This window comes from Nylanderia fulva, unplaced genomic scaffold (genome assembly GCF_048542155.1).
Source record: "Nylanderia fulva isolate GAGA-0341 unplaced genomic scaffold, ASM4854215v1 Scaffold183, whole genome shotgun sequence".
Classification (NCBI taxonomy): domain Eukaryota; kingdom Metazoa; phylum Arthropoda; class Insecta; order Hymenoptera; family Formicidae; genus Nylanderia; species Nylanderia fulva.
Window position 1 is genome coordinate 78,549 of NW_028190088.1, and position 13,964 is coordinate 92,512.

The 13,964-nt window shown below is 34.0% G+C and overlaps 1 pseudogene; it reads left to right on the forward strand.

Moving 5' to 3' along the window:
- The first annotated feature begins 2,620 nt into the window (after positions 1–2,620).
- Positions 2,621–3,352, forward strand: LOC146723596 (uncharacterized; annotated as a pseudogene).
- The last annotated feature ends 10,612 nt before the right edge of the window (positions 3,353–13,964 follow it).

Consider the following 13,964-nt stretch of genomic DNA (forward strand, 5'->3'; position numbering starts at 1 on the left):
TTTTTTTGTTCCTTTATATGAATCATTTCAGAAACATTTCTCTTCTGAAAATTAGATTCGGAATCTAAAATTTTTATGTCTTCCCAATTAAATGAGTGTTGGTAATTAAGAATATGTTCCGAGATGACCGAGTGCTTTGACGAATCTAACTTTATATTATTTACATGTTCTTTAACTCTCGTTTTAAGTTGTCTTTTGGTTTGGCCAACATATGTCGCATCGCAATCGTGACATGAGATCTTATAAATAACATTGGAATTAGTTGAAAATTGATTTTTATCTTTATGAACCTTGATAAAACGATTGAGTTTATTAGGACAACGATAACCTATAGTCATTTCTGTTTTTTTTGATAGATGATGCGATTTTGTCAGAAATGCTATTCACATAAGGAATAACAAAGAAATTCTTTTTTTCATTATCTCCAGCTATTTCAGGAACCTTAGTAATATTATTGTCATTAGTCAAGATATTTAGTTTGGAAGTAATAAGATACTTAATTCTTTGATTAATAGTGGAGAAAATAAATTCTAAAGGGTAACCATTGTTACGTAAAATAGTTATCCTGCACAATTCAAAACTATTATTTATATGGCTTTTTGGTGGAGGAAGGCTTTGTGACAATACATTGTGAATATATGTAGCTATATTATAAAGAGCCGTATTAATAGATGATACAATAATTTTAAAGGGAATGTTCTGTTTGTGAATTTTAGGGAGACCGTAAGCTTTCGTGATGCACAAGATCCGGACACGATCCAGCCAGTCAAGGCAAAATACAAACACGATCCAGCTAGTCAAGGCAAGATGCGAACACGGATCCAGCCAGTTAAGGCAAGATCTGGACACCATCCAGCCGGTCAAGGCAAGATCTGGACACAATCCAGCCAGTCAATGCAAAATACGAACACGGATCCAGCCAGTCAAGGCAAGATCTGGACACGATCCATCCAATAAAGGCAAGATACGAACACGATTCAGCCAGTCAAGGCAAGATACGAACACGGATCCAGCCAGTCAAAATAAGATCCAGACACGATCCAGCCAGTCAAGGCAAGATCTGGACACGATCCAGCCAGTCAAAGCAAGATACGAACACGGATCCAGCCAGTCAAGGTAAGATCCGAACACGACCCAGCCAGTCAAGGCAAGATCCGGACACGATCCAGCCAGTCAAGGCAAAATACAAACACGATCCAACTAGTCAAAGCAAGATGCGAACACGGATCCAGCCAGCTAAGGCAAGATACGAACACGATTCAGCCAGTCAAGGCAAGATACGAACACGGATCCAGCCAGTCAAAGTAATATACGGACACGATCCAGCCAGTCAAGGCAAGATCTGGACACGATCCAGCCAGTTAAGGCAAGATACCAACACGGATCCAGCCAGTCAAGGTAAGATCCGGACACGACCCAGCCAGTCAACGCAAGATCCGGACACGATCCAGCCAGTCAAGGCAAAATACAAACACGATCCAGCTAGTCAAGGCAAGATGCGAACACGGATCCAGCCAGTTAAGGCAAGATCTGGACACGATCCAGCCAGTCAAGGCAAGATACCAACACGGATCCAGCCGGTCAAGGCAAGATCTGGACAGGATCCAGCCAGTCAAGGCAAAATACGAACACGAGCCAGCCAATCAAGGCAAGATACCAACACGGATCCAGCCGGTCAAGGCAAGATCTGGACAGGATCCAGCCAGTCAAGGCAAAATACGAACACGAGCCAGCCAATCAAGGCAAGATACCAACACGGATCCAGCCGGTCAAGGCAAGATCTGGACACAATCCAGCCAGTCAAAGCAAGATATGAACATGATCCAGCCAGTCAAAGCAAGATCGTTGATGGTTCTGTCAACTAAAGTAAGATCAAGAAGAATCCTGCGACCGAAGGCAAAATCGAGGATGATCCAGTCAAAAAAAATTTATCGAATCAATTGTTCGAAGTTGTCTCCATTGGCTTGGATACATAATGCCAACCTATCTTGGAAATGTCTTACTGTCTTAAGTAACATATCGTGCGTTATCCTTCTGCAAGCTTCTCGTATCCTTTCTATCATATTTTCTCTCTTGTAAGCGTTTGCTCGTACGCGACATTTTTCAGATATTCCCTTAAGAAAAAGTCGGGTGACGTCAGATCAGCAGATCGTAATAATCTTACAGGGACATATAAGGATACGATAATAATGCACAAATGGTTACTATACTTACTAAAGGAAAAATTTGTATACAAATTATCAATTGTATCCCTTCATTATCGCTCAAGAATTTTGCAACTACGGAAAAAATAATGTCAGACTATTCACCCTCGGAGATCATTGACATTATTCTCATTCTTGGAGAATGTTATTTAAATTATCACGAAGCTTCGCGAGTTTACCGAGATCGGTATCCTGAGAGGGAAGGACACCCCAATCCTGCTTTAATCCGAAACCTCGAATGAAGAGCTCGTGAAGGTCATCTCAAACGTAAAAGGAAAGATCATGTGTATGATGAAAACGACAATCGTGTGGTCACGCTCCTGGCAGAAATTTATCTTAATCCTCATGTAAGTCAGCGGATTTTGGCAAGGGAACTAGGTATTCCAAGATCAACAATTAGGAAGATTATAAAGAAACTTAAATACCATCCCTATCACATAACTATGACACAAGCTCTGAGTCAAAGAGATATGCAATTGCGTATCCAATTTTGTCAATGGGCACAACAAATGATCAGAGCTGAACCAAATTTTTTCAATTTTGTCATGTTCTCTGATAAGTCGACATTTAAAAATAATGGTGAACTAAATAGGCATAATTGTCATTATTGGTCAGATCTCCATTGGCATAGACCAATAGATAATCAGAATCGTTGGAGTGTCAATGTTTGGTGCGGGATTGTAAATGGGTATTTGATTGGTCTCTATTTCTTTGACGAAAATGTCAACGGGGAAAACTTTTTGGCGTTTTTTAAAGATGACTTACCACAATTATTTGAAAACGTTAACCTGCAAACACGCCAGAAGTTATGGATACAACTCGATGGCGCGCCACCTCACTATACAAGATGTGTGAGAGATTACTTGAATAAAACGTATAATGGGAGATAGATTGAACGAGATGCACCCGTCGCGTGGCCTCCACGATCTCCTGATCTAACGTCGCCCGACTTTTTTTTATGGGGATATCTGAAAAATGTCGTGTACGAGCAAACGCCCACAACGAGAGAAAATATGATAGAAAGAATACGAGAAGTTTGCAGAAGAATAACGCGCGATATGTTACTTAAGACAGTAAGACATTTCCAAGATAGGTTGGCATTATGTATCCAAGCCAATAGAGACAACTTCGAACAATTAATTCAATAAATTTTTTTTGACTGGATCATTCTCGATTTCGGTACACAAGGTTGGCGCAATGATATTAAACAAACCAACGGAAAACGTGTGACTAGATGTATGTTCAATATCGAATGGCTATATGTGATGTCAATATTTTTTTAATAGGTAAATGACTATTTCAACAATGGCTTGTTGACAACTATGTAAAAAAAAGACAGACTTAATTGGTGCAAAGAAAATCAAAAACAGTTGAAAGTGGAAACGCATTGTTGTGCCTCCGGGAAGGCACAGAAAATTTTAGGGTCTCAGTCGACTGAAGGATGAGGATCCTAGGATCGGCGGGTGTTTCCACTTTAACTAAGTCACGTGTTTATCTGAATAAATCTTTTATTTCACTTATTTCTCGAGTTGGTTTAATTATGTCTAATCCCACCTGGGTGGTTAGTTAAGTATGCCCGCACTCGGCAGTTAGATTACAGGTGATAGTTTGTATTCTGCGGCTTGTCTTCGACTCGTAGTTAGGTTCTAATTAGTGACTTGACTTTTTGGATTTTCGTTAGCGACTGACTTCATCGCCTCGCTCTCCGTTCGCGGTAAACTCCTGCCCTTTTCTACATCTTTCGGGGGAAGATGTAGAGAAGCTCTTTCATTGGCTAATTTTTATTCACACGCTTTTATCTAGGTGCAAGCGAAGCAGGTTGATTCTTCGCTTGCGATCCGCGGTTTTCGGTGTAACGCTTATATTTCATCGCGTTTGCGTCTTTTCGCGATAAGCGCTTCGCGAGAGCGTGAGAACGTTTCTCAAATGATTGTATAATAGCCGACTTACTAATTTATTGAAAATCTCTCCTCCAATTTTAAAGTCGACCAGACTGGCAATAATTTATTTTAAATAATTAGTTTAATTTACAACGTTTCGGCTGTCATTGCAGCCCTTTTCAAGTAATCTATAAACAATTATATACATATAAATATAATCTTAATGCGCTTAATCATACAAATAATTATAAATTTACAAAAATATATATGTTTACATACCAGATTAATACAATAAATCATATTTACAGCAAACCCCCGACAAAATTCACCATTGTTTTGATGAACAATGTATAACTGACAGAAGTAAGCCCGAAATAAATAGATGTTGACTGTTAGTAGAAAACTTAGTCATTACGCGTTGAGGAAATATAAAACCAAAGTACTGTGTCTTTCGCAATTTTTAAACCGTCAATACAAAGTCAAATAAATAGATAAATAAATAAATAAATAAATAAATATGTAACATATGACAATATAATATATTAAATAGCTTCAAGAACGCGATCATAAATCCCACTGAAATTCTCCGTATCTTTTTGTAAATTAATGCTTTTTCTTTGGTTTTTTATATAGAACATTTCTGCTATTTCTCTTTTTCTCGTTTGTTTTTCTTGATGCAGAATCACAGGAGAATCCCAACGGAACTCATGATCGTTACAAGTCCGATGCAAACTAACAACTGAGTGTGATGTCGTGTCTTTTTTAATGTTATTTTTATGTTCCTTAATACGTGTTTCTAAATGTCGCTTTGTTTGTCCAATATATGTAGAGTCGCAATTCGCGCATTCGATCTTATAGACGACATCGGTTCTTTTTAAGTTATCAATACTATCTTTTCCTCTTTTTATCAAAGTGTCTAATTTTTTTGGAACGGTATATACTACACCGATTCCATTTTTGTTTATGCAACGAGTAATATTTTCGCTCAAATCTCTAATATACGGCAACACTATAACATTTCGTGTATCAAATTTATCTCGATTAGACGCACCAAAATTACCGCCAAATTTAATCGCCCTAAGTTTCCTGTTAACAATTTTGTTTATGACTGTTAACGGGTAACAATTGTTACGAAGAATTCGTTTGACTAAGATGATGTTTTTCTCGTGAAACATAGGGTCAGCGAGTAAAATAGCCCTGTCCACGAGACTTGTGATCACACTAATTTTATAACGCATCGGATGGTTCGAAAGAAAATTTATATAACGGCCTGAAAACGCAGGCCTTGCACAGTTTTTACATGCTATTGACACGGTCATACGCTCGACTAGTTTTGTTTTCGATGGAAAATTTTACGAGCAGGTTTTCGGTTCGCCTATGGGGTCTCCTTTGTCTCCAATTTTGTCTGATATGGTGATGGACGATTTGGAATCATATTGTTTGCGTCAATTGGATTTTGAGCCCTTTTGTTATTTCAGATATGTTGATGACATTTTTTCAATTATTCCGAAATGTAAAGTGGAGGATATGCTTACGATTTTTAATAGTTTTCACACTCGACTAAAGTTTACGTTTGAATTGGAGAACAATTGTTCCTTAAGTTTTTTAGACACAAGCGTTATGCGAGTTAATGGCAAATTGACGACTGACTGGTTCCGTAAGCCTACGTTTTCAGGCCGTTATATAAATTTTCTTTCGAACCATCCGATGCGTTATAAAATTAGTGTGATCACAAGTCTCGTGGACAGGGCTATTTTACTCGCTGACCCTATGTTTCACGAGAAAAACATCATCTTAGTCAAACGAATTCTTCGTAACAATTGTTACCCGTTAACAGTCATAAACAAAATTGTTAACAGGAAACTTAGGGCGATTAAATTTGGCGGTAATTTTGGTGCGTCTAATCGAGATAAATTTGATACACGAAATGTTATAGTGTTGCCGTATATTAGAGATTTGAGCGAAAATATTACTCGTTGCATAAACAAAAATGGAATCGGTGTAGTATATACCGTTCCAAAAAAATTAGACACTTTGATAAAAAGAGGAAAAGATAGTATTGATAACTTAAAAAGAACCGATGTCGTCTATAAGATCGAATGCGCGAATTGCGACTCTACATATATTGGACAAACAAAGCGACATTTAGAAACACGTATTAAGGAACATAAAAATAACATTAAAAAAGACACGACATCACACTCAGTTGTTAGTTTGCATCGGACTTGTAACGATCATGAGTTCCGTTGGGATTCTCCTGTGATTCTGCATCAAGAAAAACAAACGAGAAAAAGAGAAATAGCAGAAATGTTCTATATAAAAAACCAAAGAAAAAGCATTAATTTACAAAAAGATACGGAGAATTTCAGTGGGATTTATGATCGCGTTCTTAAAGCTATTTAATATATTATATTGTCATATGTTACATATTTATTTATTTATTTATTTATTTATCTATTTATTTGACTTTGTATTGACGGTTTAAAAATTGCGAAAGACACAGTACTTTGGTTTTATATTTCCTCAACGCGTAATGACTAAGTTTTCTACTAACAGTCAACATCTATTTATTTCGGGCTTACTTCTGTCAGTTATACATTGTTCATCAAAACAATGGTGAATTTTGTCGGGGGTTTGCTGTAAATATGATTTATTGTATTAATCTGGTATGTAAACATATATATTTTTGTAAATTTATAATTATTTGTATGATTAAGCGCATTAAGATTATATTTATATGTATATAATTGTTTATAGATTACTTGAAAAGGGCTGCAATGACAGCCGAAACGTTGTAAATTAAACTAATTATTTAAAATAAATTATTGCCAGTCTGGTCGACTTTAAAATTGGAGGAGAGATTTTCATTATTTATTACTGGCGACTCTTAAGGATTATCATTTTTACTAATTTATTATTAAAACTATATTTAATATAATATAGTTATAGTCATTCGGACTATAACAGCATAAAGGATTGATTAATTATTTAAAAAATGTAGCAAGTAATGCTAAAACTCATATTGGATGAATGATGATTCTTCCATCGACATTTATTGGTTCATCTCGAAATATAAAAATTATTAAGATGCGATGGCTATTGTTCGCAAATATGGCAACTCAGATGTTTTTATTACAATGACATATAATCCAAATTGACTTAAAATTAAAGAAAATTTGCTTCTTGGTCAACAACTTGCTGGTAGACTTGATATTTGCTCTAGAGTTTTTGATATAAAAAACGATTAAATGTATTCAAAAAAGGCCAACTTATCGAGCAATATTTAAGATGTTGTATCCAATTAAAATTTATTTCATAAACAATATATTAAAGTACAAAAAAAACCTTCCATAAACGTTTCAACCGCACGCGGTCTTCCTCAGTATAACAGTGTTACGTAATTTATAACTTTTACAAAAAAATAGATCATCCTATTCTTAAACTTACTAATAGTCCATTAATTCGAATCGAGAATTATTACAAATTTATGCGTGTTACAATTTGTCATATTTAATTTATAAAAGTATTCGCCATAATGTGATCTTATGATGTTGGATCTCGTAAATTATTTCTTCGTTTTTAAGCGAGAAATTCTTAATATCCATAGGCGCTGTGATTAACAATAAATAACGATTAACACATGTCTACTAATAGATAAAAGACCTTACATAAATTTATTATGTTTACTTTGTGTCGCCTCTTCTCACAGTTTAACACAATTTTTTTTTTTAAATTGAAATTATTATAAATAAATAAAACCAACAGTCTAACAAGACACCTCATTTTGAACTATATTTAATCGCAAATTATGTGTGTTTATATAATATCGGATAGATGTGCCTAAACTGTTGATGTCCTATTTGTCTTATTATTGTTTTATTTTTGCTAATTTGTCTAAAATATCATAATAGGACACGCTAAGAAGCTCAGTGTCTTTATTTAAATTTAGTCCATTTTTTTGTTCTTTAATGTGTAACATTTCTGAGATGAGTCTTTTATGATAATTAATTTCCTTATCCATAATCAATACATTATCCCAATTGAATGTATGGTGTTCTTCTTTAATATGTTCAGAAATTACCGAGTGTCTCATCGAATCCAACTTGATATTATTTTTGTGTTCTTTCAATCTCGTCTGTAATTGTCTCTTCGTATGGCCCACATAAGATGCATTACAATTATTGCAATTAATCTTGTAAACTACATTAGAATTGCAAGAATGTTTAATTTTATCTTTTTGTGTTTTAATAATTTTATCAAGTTTATTAAGGCATCTATATCCTACTAAAAGTTCTGTATTTTTTATCGAGGAGACAATCATTTCAGAGATCCTATTTATATATGGAATAACAAATAGTTTTTTTTGTTTCTAATTCTTTTATTGTATTTTCTGTTCTTTCTATGTTTGTTTGTCTTTCCGTAATGCTTTTTTTAGCAATGAGGTATCCTATTCGATGATTGATTTTGTTAAAAATAAAATCCAGGGGGTAACCGTTGCTTATAAGTATGTTAATAACTATCTCTAAGTTTTTATTAAAAAATTGTGGATGTGATAATAGCAAACATCTATCTAATAAGTTATAAATTATTCCAATTTTGTGACATTGTGGATGATTAGGAAAAAATGATAGAGTTCTTCCTGAGAAGGTTTCTTTTTGGTACCAATCTATATATATTGTATTGTTCATAATTTTTATTGATAGATCTAAGAAATTCAAGCTGCGGTTAACCTTCTGTTCTATTGTAAATTTTAGTCTGTCATGATAATTGTTAAAGCTACTAACTATCCGACTTATATTGGTCGTAGAAGTGGTCAGTATTATATATCGTCTACGTAACGGAAATAAAACGTGCATTTTAAATTTAACGACTTAAAAACCGTGTCCTCCAGATCCTGCATGACCAAATCAGCTATGATTAATGATAATGGAAACCCCATCGGGGTCCCAAAAGTCTGTTTATAAATTGTGTCATTAAATGTAAAATAAGTGTATGTCAAAATGAATTTTATGCGTAGTATAAACTCACTTTTTGGTATTCTAGTATTTTTTTCAATATGTTCCCATTTATCATTAATACTGTTGACCGCAAGATCTAGAGGTACGTTCGTGAATAAAGAAACGACATCTAAAGAGAACATCGTATCGTTATCAATCTTTTTTCCAGATAACATGCTGTACAAGTCAAAACTGTTATTAATATAACTTTTAGCTTTAGGGAGGCTAGTTCGTAGAATATTTTGCAAAAAAAAAGCTAACGAGTATAAAGACGTGTCCACCGAAGAAACTATAATTCTGAATGGATAGTTTACTTAAAGGATTTTAGGTAATCCGTACGCTTTTAGTAGGAGAGAATCGCTAGAGCGTAATTTATAAAATTCATTTTTAGAGATATACTCTTCTTTCAGCTATTTCTTCAATAAGTTGTTCAATTCATTTTCTATTTTTTTACACGGATTTTTAGTAATGATAGTGTATGTGTTAGCATTTTTTAATAAGTTCTCCATTTTATTAGTGTAATATGATTTTTCCATTGCAACAGTGGCATTACCTTTATCCGCACGCGTGAATATAATATTCGGATTATCTTTGCAAAATTTTATGGAATCTTTGTATGCACAGAATAGTTATAAAATATCGGCCTTATATGAAAAGTCGGTGAGGCCTAGGGGAATTGTCCCTAGGGATGAAACTATAAAGTACCGTTCTCACGTTCCGCGTTATGTCATCGTTCGTACGTTATTCGATCTAATTTCTGTCTTTATCTATTGTAACAGTTAACTCTTCGATCAGACCGCTCCGTAATTATCTAATACGTATTGTCAATCCAAATTTTTTTATATATGTAATCCTGTAATTGTCCAGGTATCATCAAATACATTGTTAAATATTTTATTAACCCAACCTCTGTGTTCTATTTAATCAACCCTCCTCTCCAGACTCTATAAAAATTAACATCTATAAACCGCGCCCCTCTGCCAAATACTGAGCAGAACGTAGCTGGCAAAATTACGTCTTTCTGTGTAGAATTTTGATACCGTGGCGCGCGGAATCGCGTCTGGTGCCCAAATATCGAGGATTAGTACATTTTGTCGTTTCTCCGTTACCGTTAAGTTATCTAAAGATACCGCAATACTCAGCATCTCTATCTGATACCACCAATCGGGTGCCGGTCACCCGATTGCAATTCGGCGTTTTCCCCCTCGGGGAAGCCCTTCGGGCTCGGCGTGCTCGAAGTGCGAATTAACGTCGCAATATATATTTATAAAGGTCATGATGCAGCAACTGTAGTCATAAGAGAAAATGTAAATGATATAGAGATTGTTCATGATGAAATCAAGGATTTTATCGAAGCACGTTATGTAAGACCAGTTGAAGCTTGTTGGCGCATTGCAGGTAAAGCATTGCAAGAGAAGTCATGCTATTATTCGTCTACCTGCACATTTGCCAAACATACAAAATATAATTATCTCTAATTATTTAAATGAACAAAATGTACAATCTGTTTTAGAACGTCTAACAATGTTAATGGTAACTATTTTGATTTAAATAAACAAGATGTTGATACACGTCAGTACTTGTATACACATATACCTTTACATTATACGTTCAAAAAGGTAATTTTTGACGGCAAACAAGGTAATCGTTGGGAAAAACGTCAGTGTAAATTCAACTGTATCGGACGCATGTACTCAGTTAGTCCAACTAAAATCGAATTATTTCACTTGCGTATCTTTTTATTGAATGTTTCTGTCTGGATGCCAAAACGTCTTAGGCTACTTTTTATTCGAATACTAATACATTGCCAACCAGTGCATCCAAAAGAATTGTGGGATGAATTTCAAGTTGCAATGTCTGAAGATTATATACAAAAATTTGGACAAATCACTGGAATAAGACAAGCTTATGTTCAAATCGATCGATTACTTCGCAAAGAAGATTGGGAACTTTCACAATTTCCAGAAATGGAACAAATAACGACAGAATATGAGGAAGAAGATATGAAACAATTGCAAAGAGAAGCTTTACTAGGTCAGCAACAGTACAGTCAGTTAAATTATAAGCAAAAAAGTACTGTTGACTATGTTTTAACTCTTTTGGAAAAAGACGATAGTCGATCGATAAAATGTTTATATATTGATGGCCCAGGAGGTTCAGGGAAAACTTTCATTTACAGGACATTATATTATTTACTCAAAACTCAAGGCAAAGTTGTTAGTACAATAGCTTTTACTGGTATTGCTGCAACGTTACTGCCAAATGGTAAAACAGTACATAAAACTTTAGATTTGCCTGTACCTCTTTTTGCTGACACAACATCAAATATAAAAATTCAATCAAAAGAAGCTGATTGTTTGAAAAAAACAAACGTTTTTATTTGAGACAAAGCACCAATGGCACCGTGATATGCTCTTGAAATGATGGATCGCCTCTTGCAAGATTTAATGCAAAATAATATACCTGTTCGCGAACGCGCTGCGTAAGAGAGGATCGCGCGATACAACAGGATAAGTCACCCTTTCTTTTGTATCAAAAAAAGTTTAATTTCAATACACACTTAATTACAAATACTTGAACAAGACTTATTATAACAGTTAATTATTTCAGTGAAAATGTAATCGAGAACAAAGTGCGGAATAAGCGGCGGTCGTCAACGAGATTTTTGCGAATCAAATAATATGCGGTTTGCGTTATGCGGTCACTGCGGAAAGCGATAAGGCGCGAATTTCGGGTGCGAGCTCTCTTTTATGGGTTTCCGAAGAAAACCCACTTTTTCGGGAAGCGTCAATTATGGTGAGCAATTTAAATTGTGCTCGAAGGTGACTCGAGGGTACAGCTCATTATTGGCCGCTTCGCTAAGATGCGCAACGAATTCGCGTTTTGCCATGCGCGCGCGGTCGCTCGCTATTTCTAATTGGTGATTGAGGCCGCGTGGCAATTTTGCGCATGCTTTTAACGCGACAAGTATCCGGCGAAAACGGTTGAGATACCGCTAATTGTTTGTATGAAAAGAATGTTTTGTGATGACGGGTTTAATTTATGACAGTTATTTACCGGGACAAACATACAAAAAAGACCGTGACTTTTATTATTGACGTTGATCGAAAGTTCTAGAATTTACTAAAATTTTACTTAGCATCTCAAACAATACCATTCTGTGGTAAGATTGTTATTCTTGGTGGGGATTTCAGACAATTATTGCCAGTAAAACAAAATACTACACGTTCTGAAACTGTAAATTTATCAATAAAATTATCACAATATAGCAACATTTCAAAATCTTTCCATTGACAGAAAATATGCGTACGTTACCATATGAACATGAATTTGCTAACTTTTTATTAGATTTGGGTAATGGTACCTTAAATGATCAGTCTAATAATGTTCAAGTTCCATTGAGATATATAGCAGATTTAAATGCGAATACAGTAAAAGATACATAGAAAGAAATAATTAAACACAATCTATATAAACTTGCAGCAAAACGTGCTATACTTTCTGCACAAAATGTTGATGTAAACGAAATAAACAAAGAAATTGTAAATTTACTTGATGAATCAACAGAAAAAATATATGCAAATATAGATACCACTGAAACTACTAACGATAATCATGATAATAATGAAGTTATTTTACCAGAGTATTTGAATACTTTAAATCCACCGAGTCTTTTACCTCATGAACTTCGATTAAGAAAATACACTGTTATTATGCTAATTAGAAATCTAAACATCAGTGAAGGCTTATGTAATGAAACAAGGTTGTTAATCTTAGAATTAGGAAATAATTTGTTAAAATGTAAAATTCTGACTGGTGATAAAAAAGGAGAGATAGTCTTTTTACATCGCATTTTATATTGTAAAAATATTTATCCATTTGTATTTAAAAGAAGACAATTCCCGGTTAAAATAGTTTTCACTATGACAATAAATAAATCACAAGAACAAACATTTAACAAAATTGCAATTAATTTAAGAAAAGATATTTTCAGTTATGGACAACTTTATGTTGCATTTTCGCGAGTTAGATCCTGGGAATCATTAAAAATTTACTTAGGAAAAGAAAGACAAAATGAATTAATTAAAAATCATGTATATACAGAAATCTTTCAATAAAAATGATTTACATGTGTTAAATTTACAATGAAAATAGTAATTGCTCTAATAAATTTTATATTAATTGTAAATATATTTAAAATAATTACAAAAAAACTTTTGAAATTTATTTTTTTTTATATTTGTTTGATAATGTGATGAAGAATGCTTTATGGGAATAAATAATTCAACATTCCTATATACATACATATAATTATTCTGAGGATACATTATCTCCAATAATGTCATTCATTATGTACAATAAAAAAATTGTTACATATTAATAAGAAACAAGTTCAAATGTTAAAACTGTTATCTATACATATATAAGTATTGTACGTTATACATGCTCTTAAAATAAGAGTATTAATTTAATTTAAAAAAAAACACTAAATTAATCTAGAATGTAATATAATAGTAATAACAGTTATGTAGTATAATATTGAAAAAATATTTGTTCATGTTAATGCTGTAATAAACAGACAATAATATATAAGATATGCTTAAGTTGGTCGCTAATCGCGATTGCATTGTTATCGTATTATTCTGAATGTAATTGATCATCTCGAACGTATATGAAGATTGTGTGCGTTTAGATATTAAGTGTTAAGGTATATTCACACCACGGTCGTACATACAGGTCTGGAAACTCTAGTAGAGGGGGGTGCATCGCTTAATGACAACGGCCGCTAAGAGCGCAACATGTAAAAAATGTTTTTGCATTTGTTTTTGCATGATCGCAGTTCATGGTAGTAATTATATGGTAGTGGTTCATTTTAAATATTA